Below are 16782 nucleotides of genomic sequence, written 5' to 3'. Positions count from 1 at the left end.
GAAAGGGGCGGGCCCAACAAGGTCCCCTTCATGGGCACTATCACTGCTTGCTGTCAGGGAGGCTGCCAGACAATTTTCCATGCACACTCTGGGCTGGGGGGCAGTCAACCACCAGTACACACAGCAGAACCTAAACCCATACCATTATTGCTAAGCAGCAAGACAGGGGCCCATTGCACTCCCACGGGGCCTTTTTAAATGCAATCCATAACCCGGATTTGCCAGGAACCCTTCTTACTCCTCCTACTTGCATGTGACACTGGGCTTAGGATCTGCATAGGAAACACACACACAAGCACACACCTACCTTTGTTGCCTGCAGATGCCTCCTTGGCTGTCCCCAAACGGTATCAAACCAACACCCACGGGAAGCTGTAAGCATAGAGGACATGCCTGCACCCCATTGGACTTACCTGTGTGGGTTAAATCCGGGTTATTTGACAACCTATGGCGGTGATGGTTCTGCTCAGGCAGAGCAGTGCTGATGCTCCTCATAAAGCTGTCGCTGCTGTGAAGGTTCTAGGTGACATCACAAATCCCTATGGTTACATACACAACAAAGCTGGGTTGTTGTTGTTTACACTCTGCAAGGCCTGTGGAAGTGAGTGACATCATAGCACTGTAGTTCTGAGGGTTCAAGATGGATGCAACAATCTCCTGTTGCTTCTATGAAGGCCGTAATAGACGACATCACCAAACAGCTCCATAGTCACATACACAGCAAAGGAGAGATGTTGTTTACACCTAGTGATGTCAGTGGTATTGAGTGACATCACAGCACAGTGCTAAGGCTCCTGGGCCTGGACACAGCAGCGGCTGCAATATCTCAACGGAGAATACGTTTATATCTATGTGTGTGTGTGCGCATATATATATATATATATATATATATATATATATATATATATATTTCTCCGCCGAAATCACTTTTAAACCCATTTCCACCTTTTTTTCCCTTCTCTTCCTCTTACTTTTTTTTCACGTTTTTTTACGTTTTTCTCCTTTTCGCCTCTTTTCTGGGCGTATTATTCTTCTTTTTCTTCTTTTTTTTCGTCTAATGCATACCCCATCAGTGCAGCAATGCTTATTCAATACCGCCAGCAGATGGAGACACTGGGGGATAATTTTCTAAGGATTTATACTGATTTTTCCTGTCTGAATTTGTCGCACAGAAAGTTGCAGGCCAAATATGTGTGACATTTCTGCGACTTTAGCTTCTAGAGCATTTTTACAACATTATACATAGGTGCTGAATACATAAAAAGCGACTGTTCAGCGACAGACAAGTCGCATCGGCTGAAAGTAGGCCAGAATGTCAGTCCATGTTGGAGCAGGTTTAGATACAGTCTAAAGCATAGATCTCAAAGTCTGTGCACAGAATTTAGCAAGGGCCTCGCACCTTCTGATGCATCAGGTAGGTGCACAATAGCATAGCCTAACCCTCTGTACTTTGGTCTATATTGATGCGGGACATAGACAGCCAGCTGATGACCAATCCATTAGTGCAATGGATGGCTGGAAGCATTTGTCTTTGCCTTTGCAATACCACAGAAGCAATGCATGGTCAATGTACAGCAATGACACACCTGTGTGAACAGCCAGGAGACCCCCCCCCCCATGTTATGTTACATAGTTACATAGTTAGTACGGTCGAAAAAAGACATATGTCCATCAAGTTCAACCAGGGAATTAAGGGGTAGGGGTGTGGCGCGATATTGGGGAAGGGATGAGATTTTATATTTCTTCATAAGCATTAATCTTATTTTGTCAATTAGGAACATTCAGCACCCACCCGCTATCAAGGCAGCTGCCTATCATGTCATGCCCTACCTGCACAGGTGTGCTGGCTACTCAAATGATCCAATTAAGGAGGCCATTTAGTCAGCAGCAGCAGAAGTCCTGTGCCTGGACGCTCCAACAGGGGCCAGACACAAGCAGAAGCAGAAGCAGCAGAAGCAGCAGCAGCACCACCTTTTGTTTTTTGGCTGCAGCAGCAGCAAGGCCCACAGGGCTGGCTAGCTGGCTAGCCAGCAAGCAGGTAGCAATGAAAGTAGGAATCTTTCTTTTTAACCCTGTAAGGGGGTGGTGCACTGTACCCGAAGATACTGCCATATCGGGTCAATGCATAGGGCGACGGAAGCAAGCTTCGAAATCGGCCCCCGTTCTCAAAAATCCATTTAATATATGGTCCCCAGATAGGGGACGTATCAGATATTAAACTGATAAGAACAGATACTACACTTGATCTTAGCCAAAAGGCCGAGAAGCGATAACCGTGAAAGGGGCGGGCCCAACAAGGTCCCCTTCATGGGCACTATCACTGCTTGCTGTCAGGGAGGCTGCCAGACAATTTTCCATGCACACTCTGGGCTGGGGGGCAGTCAACCACCAGTACACACAGCAGAACCTAAACCCATACCATTATTGCTAAGCAGCAAGACAGGGGCCCATTGCACTCCCACGGGGCCTTTTTAAATGCAATCCATAACCCGGATTTGCCAGGAACCCTTCTTACTCCTCCTACTTGCATGTGACACTGGGCTTAGGATCTGCATAGGAAACACACACACAAGCACACACCTACCTTTGTTGCCTGCAGATGCCTCCTTGGCTGTCCCCAAACGGTATCAAACCAACACCCACGGGAAGCTGTAAGCATAGAGGACATGCCTGCACCCCATTGGACTTACCTGTGTGGGTTAAATCCGGGTTATTTGACAACCTATGGCGGTGATGGTTCTGCTCAGGCAGAGCAGTGCTGATGCTCCTCATAAAGCTGTCGCTGCTGTGAAGGTTCTAGGTGACATCACAAATCCCTATGGTTACATACACAACAAAGCTGGGTTGTTGTTGTTTACACTCTGCAAGGCCTGTGGAAGTGAGTGACATCATAGCACTGTAGTTCTGAGGGTTCAAGATGGATGCAACAATCTCCTGTTGCTTCTATGAAGGCCGTAATAGACGACATCACCAAACAGCTCCATAGTCACATACACAGCAAAGGAGAGATGTTGTTTACACCTAGTGATGTCAGTGGTATTGAGTGACATCACAGCACAGTGCTAAGGCTCCTGGGCCTGGACACAGCAGCGGCTGCAATATCTCAACGGAGAATACGTTTATATCTATGTGTGTGTGTGCGCATATATATATATATATATATATATATATATATATATATATATTTCTCCGCCGAAATCACTTTTAAACCCATTTCCACCTTTTTTTCCCTTCTCTTCCTCTTACTTTTTTTTCACGTTTTTTTACGTTTTTCTCCTTTTCGCCTCTTTTCTGGGCGTATTATTCTTCTTTTTCTTCTTTTTTTTCGTCTAATGCATACCCCATCAGTGCAGCAATGCTTATTCAATACCGCCAGCAGATGGAGACACTGGGGGATAATTTTCTAAGGATTTATACTGATTTTTCCTGTCTGAATTTGTCGCACAGAAAGTTGCAGGCCAAATATGTGTGACATTTCTGCGACTTTAGCTTCTAGAGCATTTTTACAACATTATACATAGGTGCTGAATACATAAAAAGCGACTGTTCAGCGACAGACAAGTCGCATCGGCTGAAAGTAGGCCAGAATGTCAGTCCATGTTGGAGCAGGTTTAGATACAGTCTAAAGCATAGATCTCAAAGTCTGTGCACAGAATTTAGCAAGGGCCTCGCACCTTCTGATGCATCAGGTAGGTGCACAATAGCATAGCCTAACCCTCTGTACTTTGGTCTATATTGATGCGGGACATAGACAGCCAGCTGATGACCAATCCATTAGTGCAATGGATGGCTGGAAGCATTTGTCTTTGCCTTTGCAATACCACAGAAGCAATGCATGGTCAATGTACAGCAATGACACACCTGTGTGAACAGCCAGGAGACCCCCCCCCCCATGTTATGTTACATAGTTACATAGTTAGTACGGTCGAAAAAAGACATATGTCCATCAAGTTCAACCAGGGAATTAAGGGGTAGGGGTGTGGCGCGATATTGGGGAAGGGATGAGATTTTATATTTCTTCATAAGCATTAATCTTATTTTGTCAATTAGGAACATTCAGCACCCACCCGCTATCAAGGCAGCTGCCTATCATGTCATGCCCTACCTGCACAGGTGTGCTGGCTACTCAAATGATCCAATTAAGGAGGCCATTTAGTCAGCAGCAGCAGAAGTCCTGTGCCTGGACGCTCCAACAGGGGCCAGACACAAGCAGAAGCAGAAGCAGCAGCAGCAGCAGCAGCACCACCTTTTGTTTTTTGGCTGCAGCAGCAGCAAGGCCCACAGGGCTGGCTAGCTGGCTAGCCAGCAAGCAGGTAGCAATGAAAGTAGGAATCTTTCTTTTTAACCCTGTAAGGGGGTGGTGCACTGTACCCGAAGATACTGCCATATCGGGTCAATGCATAGGGCGACGGAAGCAAGCTTCGAAATCGGCCCCCGTTCTCAAAAATCCATTTAATATATGGTCCCCAGATAGGGGACGTATCAGATATTAAACTGATAAGAACAGATTTTTTTTTTTTTTTTTTTTTTCCTCAGTTACAGACTATTGTTCAAGCGATCATCAGGTCACCTACCAAAACTCATCACTTCTAAACAAAGTCTGAAAAAACATCATGCGGAAAAATATCTCAATAAGAAAACTATAAGAGAAGCACAAATTCAAAACCTTGATCAGGATACTTACAACTTTCTCCATTCCTTGTATCTCCAAATCTTTTCAGCCTCTTCATCTCCCATTCTCTTCTTGTCAAATAGAAAAATAATAAACAACCTTCCAAAAAAAAGTCTCTTCAACTCCCTTGGAGAAAAACACACATTTTTAAAAACAAGCAGGTTTCTAGAATCCCATAAAACTTCTTTAAAAACAGAAAATACAATCCAGCTTTCACGTGTGTCCTCTCTCCTGCTAAAATCCTGACCAATAAAAATCTTCTCAAAATTAAAATCAACATATCCCGTGATTGCAGAAAAAAACCTCTGTAGAAGCATAAAAAATTCTCTTGCATAAAAACAGTTCCAAAATAAGTGCACTGTATCCTCCCTGCCTCCACAACCCTCTCTTGGACATTTCTCGCTCACTCTTATTCCTCGTCCATTCAGGAAAGCTCTGGTTGGGAGGCAGCCATGAAAAGTCATCCAGTTTACATCTCTCTGTCTATTCGATAATCCTCTAACATTAAAAAGATACCAGATCTTCACAGACTGAGCAGTAGTGCAGAATGGTACTTCATATAATCTTTCATTTTTTCTTATTTCATTTTCAATTTTCTTTTTCTCAGGTTTTCCCAGGGAACTCAAACCAAATTGATCACTGAAAGACCTGAGAACCACATAGAAGGTAGGTATAACTTGCGCTATTGGTCTCCTCAGATCCTTCTCACACCAGCCCCATTTGGAAAACAACCATCCTGCCAAATACCTGCTCATGTCTGCCACCCAATTATTGCACTGAGACACTTTATAAATTAAAAGAAAGTAATGAGTCTTTAAAAACAGATTAATATCCGGGAAATTATATCCGCCTTTCTTCACGCTCTTCATCACTTCCTCCCTCTTCATCTTTTCCATCTTTGAACCCCAGAAAAAAATAAACAACTTCCTTGTCATCCTTCTGGTCCATAATTTGCCGGGTGGGAAAACCATTGCAGTATATAATAGTAGTGGCAAAATTACTGCCTTTAAAATCAGAACTTTACCTTTAAGGGACAAGTTTCTCAATTTCCAAAAAGATAATTTCTTCTCTATCTTCTCCTCCAACTTCTCATAACTTTTCCCTCCTTTTAGATTTTTTTCAAAAACAACCCCTAACACTTCAATATCTTCCTTCTCATCCACGCCATCCACCACCACTTTTCCTTGCTTTCCAAAATTACTCAATTGGCACTTCCCCCAATTGACTTTCATACCAGCAATACAACAAAAAATCTTTACATGCAAATTCACTCTGTTAAGATCAGCTTGGGAAGTGCAAGTAAAAACCACATCATCCATGTAACTTAAAACCTTCAAATTCCTTCCATTACTTCCCGGGATAAAAACACCACTCACACATTTGTCCTTCTGTACATTTTTGAGCAAGGCCTCAATGACACAAATGAATAAAATTGGGGAGAGTGGGCATCCCTGTCGTACTCCTGATAAAATATTAAAACCCGGCCCCACATGTCCATTGACTAAAATCTGACTTGTTGCCCCATAATAAAAACTTTTAATCACAAACAGTAGCTTCTCAGGAATACCCATATGCTTTAAAACCATAAACATAAAATCATGAGCAACTCTGTCATAAGCTTTTTCAAAATCAATGGATTCCACAAAAAGTGCATTCTTATTAAAATTACTATAATAAATAGAGTCTCTTAAAACTAATAAATTATCAGTTATTCTCCTATTTGGCACTGCACAAACTTGGTATTCTCCAACAAGGTGCTCAACTATGTCACTCATCCTGTTCGCCACAATCTTTGCAATGATCTTATAATCTGTATTCAATAATGTGATCGGCCTCCAATTTTTCAAATCTCTTTCATCACCTTTCTTATGTATCAAGGTAATAACTCCTTTCTTCATAGACTCCGCTAAAATACCTGAGTTAAAAACATATTGCACCACCCGTGTAAAATCTTGCTTTAAAATATGCCAAAAAACTGAATAAAACTCAAAGGGGAGGCCATCACAGCCCGGTGTCTTCCCTTTCGCTGTCTTGTCCAGAGCCTGCTTGATCTCCCCTTCACAAACTTCCTCAATTAAAAATGCACTTTTTCCTTCAGGGACATTATTCTCTAAAATATTACAATAATCATTCATCTCCGTCTCACTGGCTCTGCTCTTATTACTAAAAAGTGTTTCATAAAATCTGCCAATCTCCTTCACCATCTCATCACCAACAACTTCCCCTGTAGGAGTTAAAACAGACTTAAAAACACCCCTAGCATTAAAACATTTTTTAAAGAAATATCTTGTACATTGTTCATTTTCCTCCAAATGTTGAACTTTGGATTTAAAAACAATATTTCTACCTCTTTCCAACAACCTGTTCTTCATCTCAATTTTCACCTTCTCAATTTCCTCCTCCACCTCCACACCAACATGTTTAAACTTAAAGAGAGTTTCTAAACGTGAGATAAGCCTTTCATAACCCCTCCTCTTTTCTTGTGCCCTCCTTATGCAAATGAACTTAAAATACTTAGCAAACTCACTTTTTGCCCAATCCCACCAAGCTAAAACATTACTAAAAACAGATTGTTTAGAAGTACAAGATAAAAAAAAATCTTTAAAACCGGCCATTACTTCTTCATCTTCTAATAGACTTACATTTAATTTCCAGAGCCCTCTACCAAAATGAAAGGACTCTGCAATACTTATTTCTGCCGACACCATCTTATGATCTGAGAAAGTTGACATCATTTGATTGCACCGGACCACCTTAATCCCCTCAGAGACAAGAATGTAATCAATCCGGGATTTACAGCGGCCACTATCTGATATATAGGTGTATCTTTCATCAGTGCTAACCATCAGTCCCACATCAGAATAATGTAAGTCTTGAATAATTTGGTTTAAAACATTTGAAGTAATATCAGTTCTAACCTTAGCAGAGCTCTCACGATCATTGACGGATCTAATGCAGTTAAAATCACCAACAATAATAGTACCATCACGACCAGGAATAAAAAGTTTAAGAGACTCTAAAAATAACACACGTGCTTGTTTTTCTGCTGGCGCATATACATTAAAAACTCTCATTCTCTGGCCTAAAAACTCAAAATTTAAAACCATACAACGACCTGGTAGTAAAACTTGGCAATTTAAAACTTTAATGTCCCTGTTACACAATAAAATCCCCACACCTTCATTTTTATTCTCTGTGCATGTAGACCAAAAAGACTGCCCTCTCTTCCATTCATCTACATAAGGTGCAGACTTAATTGCACACTCCTGTAAACAAAATATATCTCCCTTCACATTCTCCAAAAAATCAAAAACTGCTGCTCTTCTGATGGTTGTTCCTATACTCCGAACATTAAGAGTAGCCACAACCAATGCCATTAAAAAGGAAAGAAGGCAATCCATTTTCTTAACATCCATTTTAACTAGAAGTTAGTATTCTGACCTTCAACCTTCCTTAGCAGCATCCCATAGCAATCAGGCGACCCCACTTGAGAGTCCCTGTCCATCATTTCCTCACCTCCATACACAGGATCCGTCTGATCCCCTGACCAACTCCCTTTCTTACACCTTTTACTTTTACCTTGAAAGCCTCCATTTGCATCTTCATCTTCATCTTCATCTTCCCCCTCCTCCTCCTCCTTCTCCTCCTCTTCAGATGTTACATTCTCCTCCCCACTAATCACCCTCTGCCCAGGTGTTAGGGATCTCTCACTCTCATTCTCCTGAAACTCCATCCCCTCCTCCTCCCCCACCACTGGGTTTGGGCATTCAAAATCCTCAATTGTTTCTTCACATGGGGGAACCTCCCTACACACAGTCTCCACACTCTCCACCACTTTCTCTTTTTTCCCTTTACGTGCTTTCTTCTTACTGACCTCAGTAAACTCTTCACCAACACCAGTCTCCTCACAATGCACACCAGTGGAGTCACCCTCCTCCCCTTTTCCAGATTTCATGTGCTGCACTGTCACACCTGCTGCACTCCCTTTTACAGAGTTCTCGTCAATCACCTGAGTCACCTCAGCATTCACACCAAAAACACGTGGAAATGGCCTTTCTCCTCTTTCCTCTCTTCTATTTCCTGCTGCGTCAGCATAGCTCATTTTCTTTCTATACCATAAACTGCATCCTCTAGCCAAATGCTCCTCACTACCACAGATATCACACGTTTTCTTCTCAGTACATTCACCCGAGTTGTGACCTGATTTCCCACAATTCCTGCAGCATACTCCTTGCTCAGGGCAAGACTCCTGTACATGTCCATAAGCGTGACAACGTCTACAGTACTGCAACTGTCCTTCATAAAAACAAAAACCTCTTTCTCCTCCAATAGAAAATACCTGTGGTATACTCTTCCTTCCCTCTTCCATTCCTTCGTCCTTTTTAAATTTTACAACAAATTTCCTTTTACAATTAAAGTACCCATGTCTGTTCTTGAGTCTTCCAAGAAATTTAACTTCATCACAATATCGGTACAAAAAATTGGTCACCATCTCATCCGAAACCTTCGGGTTGTACATATGGACTATAACAACCTTAGACATATTCATGAATAATGGTTCCACTTTCACCTTACTCATTATAGCTGGCTCATTCCTCCTCTTCATCACTTCTAAGTCCATGTAGACCCTCTGGCAAACCTCAGAATCATAAAAGGTTATATCGTAAATCCCTTGCCTAGGGAAATCTTGCATAGCGATTACATGCCATACCTGAAGGTACTGGAGCTTGCGAAGAATCTCCAGCACAACTTGATCCAATCCAATCGTCCCCCGGTGTTCGCCAGGAACGTAAATCCGCACCGTATCCTCGAGTCCTCGAGTCCTCTCTCCGCTCATTTTTGCAGGTTAAGATACCCACTATCGCAACCCAGTAACAATCCAGGGCCCCCCGCAAAAGAGGGCCCCGATCACCACCCCTTCCGACTCCTACCCTGCCCGGTAACCGCACAGGATCGAAGCCAAAAGGCCGAGAAGCGATAACCGTGAAAGGGGCGGGCCCAACAAGGTCCCCTTCATGGGCACTATCACTGCTTGCTGTCAGGGAGGCTGCCAGACAATTTTCCATGCACACTCTGGGCTGGGGGGCAGTCAACCACCAGTACACACAGCAGAACCTAAACCCATACCATTATTGCTAAGCAGCAAGACAGGGGCCCATTGCACTCCCACGGGGCCTTTTTAAATGCAATCCATAACCCGGATTTGCCAGGAACCCTTCTTACTCCTCCTACTTGCATGTGACACTGGGCTTAGGATCTGCATAGGAAACACACACACAAGCACACACCTACCTTTGTTGCCTGCAGATGCCTCCTTGGCTGTCCCCAAACGGTATCAAACCAACACCCACGGGAAGCTGTAAGCATAGAGGACATGCCTGCACCCCATTGGACTTACCTGTGTGGGTTAAATCCGGGTTATTTGACAACCTATGGCGGTGATGGTTCTGCTCAGGCAGAGCAGTGCTGATGCTCCTCATAAAGCTGTCGCTGCTGTGAAGGTTCTAGGTGACATCACAAATCCCTATGGTTACATACACAACAAAGCTGGGTTGTTGTTGTTTACACTCTGCAAGGCCTGTGGAAGTGAGTGACATCATAGCACTGTAGTTCTGAGGGTTCAAGATGGATGCAACAATCTCCTGTTGCTTCTATGAAGGCCGTAATAGACGACATCACCAAACAGCTCCATAGTCACATACACAGCAAAGGAGAGATGTTGTTTACACCTAGTGATGTCAGTGGTATTGAGTGACATCACAGCACAGTGCTAAGGCTCCTGGGCCTGGACACAGCAGCGGCTGCAATATCTCAACGGAGAATACGTTTATATCTATGTGTGTGTGTGCGCATATATATATATATATATATATATATATATATATATATATATATTTCTCCGCCGAAATCACTTTTAAACCCATTTCCACCTTTTTTTCCCTTCTCTTCCTCTTACTTTTTTTTCACGTTTTTTTACGTTTTTCTCCTTTTCGCCTCTTTTCTGGGCGTATTATTCTTCTTTTTCTTCTTTTTTTTCGTCTAATGCATACCCCATCAGTGCAGCAATGCTTATTCAATACCGCCAGCAGATGGAGACACTGGGGGATAATTTTCTAAGGATTTATACTGATTTTTCCTGTCTGAATTTGTCGCACAGAAAGTTGCAGGCCAAATATGTGTGACATTTCTGCGACTTTAGCTTCTAGAGCATTTTTACAACATTATACATAGGTGCTGAATACATAAAAAGCGACTGTTCAGCGACAGACAAGTCGCATCGGCTGAAAGTAGGCCAGAATGTCAGTCCATGTTGGAGCAGGTTTAGATACAGTCTAAAGCATAGATCTCAAAGTCTGTGCACAGAATTTAGCAAGGGCCTCGCACCTTCTGATGCATCAGGTAGGTGCACAATAGCATAGCCTAACCCTCTGTACTTTGGTCTATATTGATGCGGGACATAGACAGCCAGCTGATGACCAATCCATTAGTGCAATGGATGGCTGGAAGCATTTGTCTTTGCCTTTGCAATACCACAGAAGCAATGCATGGTCAATGTACAGCAATGACACACCTGTGTGAACAGCCAGGAGACCCCCCCCCCCATGTTATGTTACATAGTTACATAGTTAGTACGGTCGAAAAAAGACATATGTCCATCAAGTTCAACCAGGGAATTAAGGGGTAGGGGTGTGGCGCGATATTGGGGAAGGGATGAGATTTTATATTTCTTCATAAGCATTAATCTTATTTTGTCAATTAGGAACATTCAGCACCCACCCGCTATCAAGGCAGCTGCCTATCATGTCATGCCCTACCTGCACAGGTGTGCTGGCTACTCAAATGATCCAATTAAGGAGGCCATTTAGTCAGCAGCAGCAGAAGTCCTGTGCCTGGACGCTCCAACAGGGGCCAGACACAAGCAGAAGCAGAAGCAGCAGAAGCAGCAGCAGCACCACCTTTTGTTTTTTGGCTGCAGCAGCAGCAAGGCCCACAGGGCTGGCTAGCTGGCTAGCCAGCAAGCAGGTAGCAATGAAAGTAGGAATCTTTCTTTTTAACCCTGTAAGGGGGTGGTGCACTGTACCCGAAGATACTGCCATATCGGGTCAATGCATAGGGCGACGGAAGCAAGCTTCGAAATCGGCCCCCGTTCTCAAAAATCCATTTAATATATGGTCCCCAGATAGGGGACGTATCAGATATTAAACTGATAAGAACAGATACTACACTTGATCTTAGCCAAAAGGCCGAGAAGCGATAACCGTGAAAGGGGCGGGCCCAACAAGGTCCCCTTCATGGGCACTATCACTGCTTGCTGTCAGGGAGGCTGCCAGACAATTTTCCATGCACACTCTGGGCTGGGGGGCAGTCAACCACCAGTACACACAGCAGAACCTAAACCCATACCATTATTGCTAAGCAGCAAGACAGGGGCCCATTGCACTCCCACGGGGCCTTTTTAAATGCAATCCATAACCCGGATTTGCCAGGAACCCTTCTTACTCCTCCTACTTGCATGTGACACTGGGCTTAGGATCTGCATAGGAAACACACACACAAGCACACACCTACCTTTGTTGCCTGCAGATGCCTCCTTGGCTGTCCCCAAACGGTATCAAACCAACACCCACGGGAAGCTGTAAGCATAGAGGACATGCCTGCACCCCATTGGACTTACCTGTGTGGGTTAAATCCGGGTTATTTGACAACCTATGGCGGTGATGGTTCTGCTCAGGCAGAGCAGTGCTGATGCTCCTCATAAAGCTGTCGCTGCTGTGAAGGTTCTAGGTGACATCACAAATCCCTATGGTTACATACACAACAAAGCTGGGTTGTTGTTGTTTACACTCTGCAAGGCCTGTGGAAGTGAGTGACATCATAGCACTGTAGTTCTGAGGGTTCAAGATGGATGCAACAATCTCCTGTTGCTTCTATGAAGGCCGTAATAGACGACATCACCAAACAGCTCCATAGTCACATACACAGCAAAGGAGAGATGTTGTTTACACCTAGTGATGTCAGTGGTATTGAGTGACATCACAGCACAGTGCTAAGGCTCCTGGGCCTGGACACAGCAGCGGCTGCAATATCTCAACGGAGAATACGTTTATATCTATGTGTGTGTGTGCGCGTATATATATATATATATATATATATATATATATATATATATATATATTTCTCCGCCAAAATCACTTTTAAACCCATTTCCACCTTTTTTTCCCTTCTCTTCCTCTTACTTTTTTTTCACGTTTTTTTACGTTTTTCTCCTTTTCGCCTCTTTTCTGGGCGTATTATTCTTCTTTTTCTTCTTTTTTTTCGTCTAATGCATACCCCATCAGTGCAGCAATGCTTATTCAATACCGCCAGCAGATGGAGACACTGGGGGATAATTTTCTAAGGATTTATACTGATTTTTCCTGTCTGAATTTGTCGCACAGAAAGTTGCAGGCCAAATATGTGTGACATTTCTGCGACTTTAGCTTCTAGAGCATTTTTACAACATTATACATAGGTGCTGAATACATAAAAAGCGACTGTTCAGCGACAGACAAGTCGCATCGGCTGAAAGTAGGCCAGAATGTCAGTCCATGTTGGAGCAGGTTTAGATACAGTCTAAAGCATAGATCTCAAAGTCTGTGCACAGAATTTAGCAAGGGCCTCGCACCTTCTGATGCATCAGGTAGGTGCACAATAGCATAGCCTAACCCTCTGTACTTTGGTCTATATTGATGCGGGACATAGACAGCCAGCTGATGACCAATCCATTAGTGCAATGGATGGCTGGAAGCATTTGTCTTTGCCTTTGCAATACCACAGAAGCAATGCATGGTCAATGTACAGCAATGACACACCTGTGTGAACAGCCAGGAGACCCCCCCCCCCCATGTTATGTTACATAGTTACATAGTTAGTACGGTCGAAAAAAGACATATGTCCATCAAGTTCAACCAGGGAATTAAGGGGTAGGGGTGTGGCGCGATATTGGGGAAGGGATGAGATTTTATATTTCTTCATAAGCATTAATCTTATTTTGTCAATTAGGAACATTCAGCACCCACCCGCTATCAAGGCAGCTGCCTATCATGTCATGCCCTACCTGCACAGGTGTGCTGGCTACTCAAATGATCCAATTAAGGAGGCCATTTAGTCAGCAGCAGCAGAAGTCCTGTGCCTGGACGCTCCAACAGGGGCCAGACACAAGCAGAAGCAGCAGAAGCAGCAGCAGCACCACCTTTTGTTTTTTGGCTGCAGCAGCAGCAAGGCCCACAGGGCTGGCTAGCTGGCTAGCCAGCAAGCAGGTAGCAATGAAAGTAGGAATCTTTCTTTTTAACCCTGTAAGGGGGTGGTGCACTGTACCCGAAGATACTGCCATATCGGGTCAATGCATAGGGCGACGGAAGCAAGCTTCGAAATCGGCCCCCGTTCTCAAAAATCCATTTAATATATGGTCCCCAGATAGGGGACGTATCAGATATTAAACTGATAAGAACAGATACTACACTTGATCTTAGCCAAAAGGCCGAGAAGCGATAACCGTGAAAGGGGCGGGCCCAACAAGGTCCCCTTCATGGGCACTATCACTGCTTGCTGTCAGGGAGGCTGCCAGACAATTTTCCATGCACACTCTGGGCTGGGGGGCAGTCAACCACCAGTACACACAGCAGAACCTAAACCCATACCATTATTGCTAAGCAGCAAGACAGGGGCCCATTGCACTCCCACGGGGCCTTTTTAAATGCAATCCATAACCCGGATTTGCCAGGAACCCTTCTTACTCCTCCTACTTGCATGTGACACTGGGCTTAGGATCTGCATAGGAAACACACACACAAGCACACACCTACCTTTGTTGCCTGCAGATGCCTCCTTGGCTGTCCCCAAACGGTATCAAACCAACACCCACGGGAAGCTGTAAGCATAGAGGACATGCCTGCACCCCATTGGACTTACCTGTGTGGGTTAAATCCGGGTTATTTGACAACCTATGGCGGTGATGGTTCTGCTCAGGCAGAGCAGTGCTGATGCTCCTCATAAAGCTGTCGCTGCTGTGAAGGTTCTAGGTGCATCACAAATCCCTATGGTTACATACACAACAAAGCTGGGTTGTTGTTGTTTACACTCTGCAAGGCCTGTGGAAGTGAGTGACATCATAGCACTGTAGTTCTGAGGGTTCAAGATGGATGCAACAATCTCCTGTTGCTTCTATGAAGGCCGTAATAGACGACATCACCAAACAGCTCCATAGTCACATACACAGCAAAGGAGAGATGTTGTTTACACCTAGTGATGTCAGTGGTATTGAGTGACATCACAGCACAGTGCTAAGGCTCCTGGGCCTGGACACAGCAGCGGCTGCAATATCTCAACGGAGAATACGTTTATATCTATGTGTGTGTGTGCGCATATATATATATATATATATATATATATATATATATATATATATTCTCCGCCGAAATCACTTTTAAACCCATTTCCACCTTTTTTTCCCTTCTCTTCCTCTTACTTTTTTTTCACGTTTTTTTACGTTTTTCTCCTTTTCGCCTCTTTTCTGGGCGTATTATTCTTCTTTTTCTTCTTTTTTTTCGTCTAATGCATACCCCATCAGTGCAGCAATGCTTATTCAATACCGCCAGCAGATGGAGACACTGGGGGATAATTTTCTAAGGATTTATACTGATTTTTCCTGTCTGAATTTGTCGCACAGAAAGTCGCAGGCCAAATATGTGTGACATTTCTGCGACTTTAGCTTCTAGAGCATTTTTACAACATTATACATAGGTGCTGAATACATAAAAAGCGACTGTTCAGCGACAGACAAGTCGCATCGGCTGAAAGTAGGCCAGAATGTCAGTCCATGTTGGAGCAGGTTTAGATACAGTCTAAAGCATAGATCTCAAAGTCTGTGCACAGAATTTAGCAAGGGCCTCGCACCTTCTGATGCATCAGGTAGGTGCACAATAGCATAGCCTAACCCTCTGTACTTTGGTCTATATTGATGCGGGACATAGACAGCCAGCTGATGACCAATCCATTAGTGCAATGGATGGCTGGAAGCATTTGTCTTTGCCTTTGCAATACCACAGAAGCAATGCATGGTCAATGTACAGCAATGACACACCTGTGTGAACAGCCAGGAGACCCCCCCCCCATGTTATGTTACATAGTTACATAGTTAGTACGGTCGAAAAAAGACATATGTCCATCAAGTTCAACCAGGGAATTAAGGGGTAGGGGTGTGGCGCGATATTGGGGAAGGGATGAGATTTTATATTTCTTCATAAGCATTAATCTTATTTTGTCAATTAGGAACATTCAGCACCCACCCGCTATCAAGGCAGCTGCCTATCATGTCATGCCCTACCTGCACAGGTGTGCTGGCTACTCAAATGATCCAATTAAGGAGGCCATTTAGTCAGCAGCAGCAGAAGTCCTGTGCCTGGACGCTCCAACAGGGGCCAGACACAAGCAGAAGCAGAAGCAGCAGAAGCAGCAGCAGCACCACCTTTTGTTTTTTGGCTGCAGCAGCAGCAAGGCCCACAGGGCTGGCTAGCTGGCTAGCCAGCAAGCAGGTAGCAATGAAAGTAGGAATCTTTCTTTTTAACCCTGTAAGGGGGTGGTGCACTGTACCCGAAGATACTGCCATATCGGGTCAATGCATAGGGCGACGGAAGCAAGCTTCGAAATCGGCCCCCGTTCTCAAAAATCCATTTAATATATGGTCCCCAGATAGGGGACGTATCAGATATTAAACTGATAAGAACAGATACTACACTTGATCTTAGCCAAAAGGCCGAGAAGCGATAACCGTGAAAGGGGCGGGCCCAACAAGGTCCCCTTCATGGGCACTATCACTGCTTGCTGTCAGGGAGGCTGCCAGACAATTTTCCATGCACACTCTGGGCTGGGGGGCAGTCAACCACCAGTACACACAGCAGAACCTAAACCCATACCATTATTGCTAAGCAGCAAGACAGGGGCCCATTGCACTCCCACGGGGCCTTTTTAAATGCAATCCATAACCCGGATTTGCCAGGAACCCTTCTTACTCCTCCTACTTGCATGTGACACTGGGCTTAGGATCTGCATAGGAAACACACACACAAGCA

General features: G+C 44.1%; 4 non-coding genes and 1 pseudogene across 4 annotated transcripts; all 5 read right to left on the bottom strand.

Moving 5' to 3' along the window:
* Nucleotides 1-2080: 2080 nt before the first annotated feature.
* LOC130307079 (U2 spliceosomal RNA) lies at nt 2081-2271 on the bottom strand. Its single transcript, XR_008856294.1, has one exon. It is a non-coding gene; the product is annotated as a U2 spliceosomal RNA (small nuclear RNA).
* Nucleotides 2272-4355: 2084 nt separating this feature from the next.
* Nucleotides 4356-4559, bottom strand: LOC130307249 (U2 spliceosomal RNA; annotated as a pseudogene).
* Nucleotides 4560-11737: 7178 nt separating this feature from the next.
* Nucleotides 11738-11928, bottom strand: LOC130307078 (U2 spliceosomal RNA). Its single transcript, XR_008856293.1, has one exon. It is a non-coding gene; the product is annotated as a U2 spliceosomal RNA (small nuclear RNA).
* Nucleotides 11929-14013: 2085 nt separating this feature from the next.
* Nucleotides 14014-14204, bottom strand: LOC130307306 (U2 spliceosomal RNA). Its single transcript, XR_008856495.1, has one exon. It is a non-coding gene; the product is annotated as a U2 spliceosomal RNA (small nuclear RNA).
* A 2083-nt stretch (nt 14205-16287) lies between these two features.
* On the bottom strand, nt 16288-16478 carry LOC130307305 (U2 spliceosomal RNA). Its single transcript, XR_008856494.1, has one exon. It is a non-coding gene; the product is annotated as a U2 spliceosomal RNA (small nuclear RNA).
* Between the last annotated feature and the right edge of the window lie 304 nt (nt 16479-16782).

Source organism: Hyla sarda, unplaced genomic scaffold (genome assembly GCF_029499605.1).
Source record: "Hyla sarda isolate aHylSar1 unplaced genomic scaffold, aHylSar1.hap1 scaffold_142, whole genome shotgun sequence".
Taxonomy (NCBI): Eukaryota; Metazoa; Chordata; class Amphibia; order Anura; family Hylidae; genus Hyla; species Hyla sarda.
The sequence above is the reverse complement of the archived record's forward strand: the minus strand, read 5'-3'. Positions and strand labels throughout refer to the sequence as shown.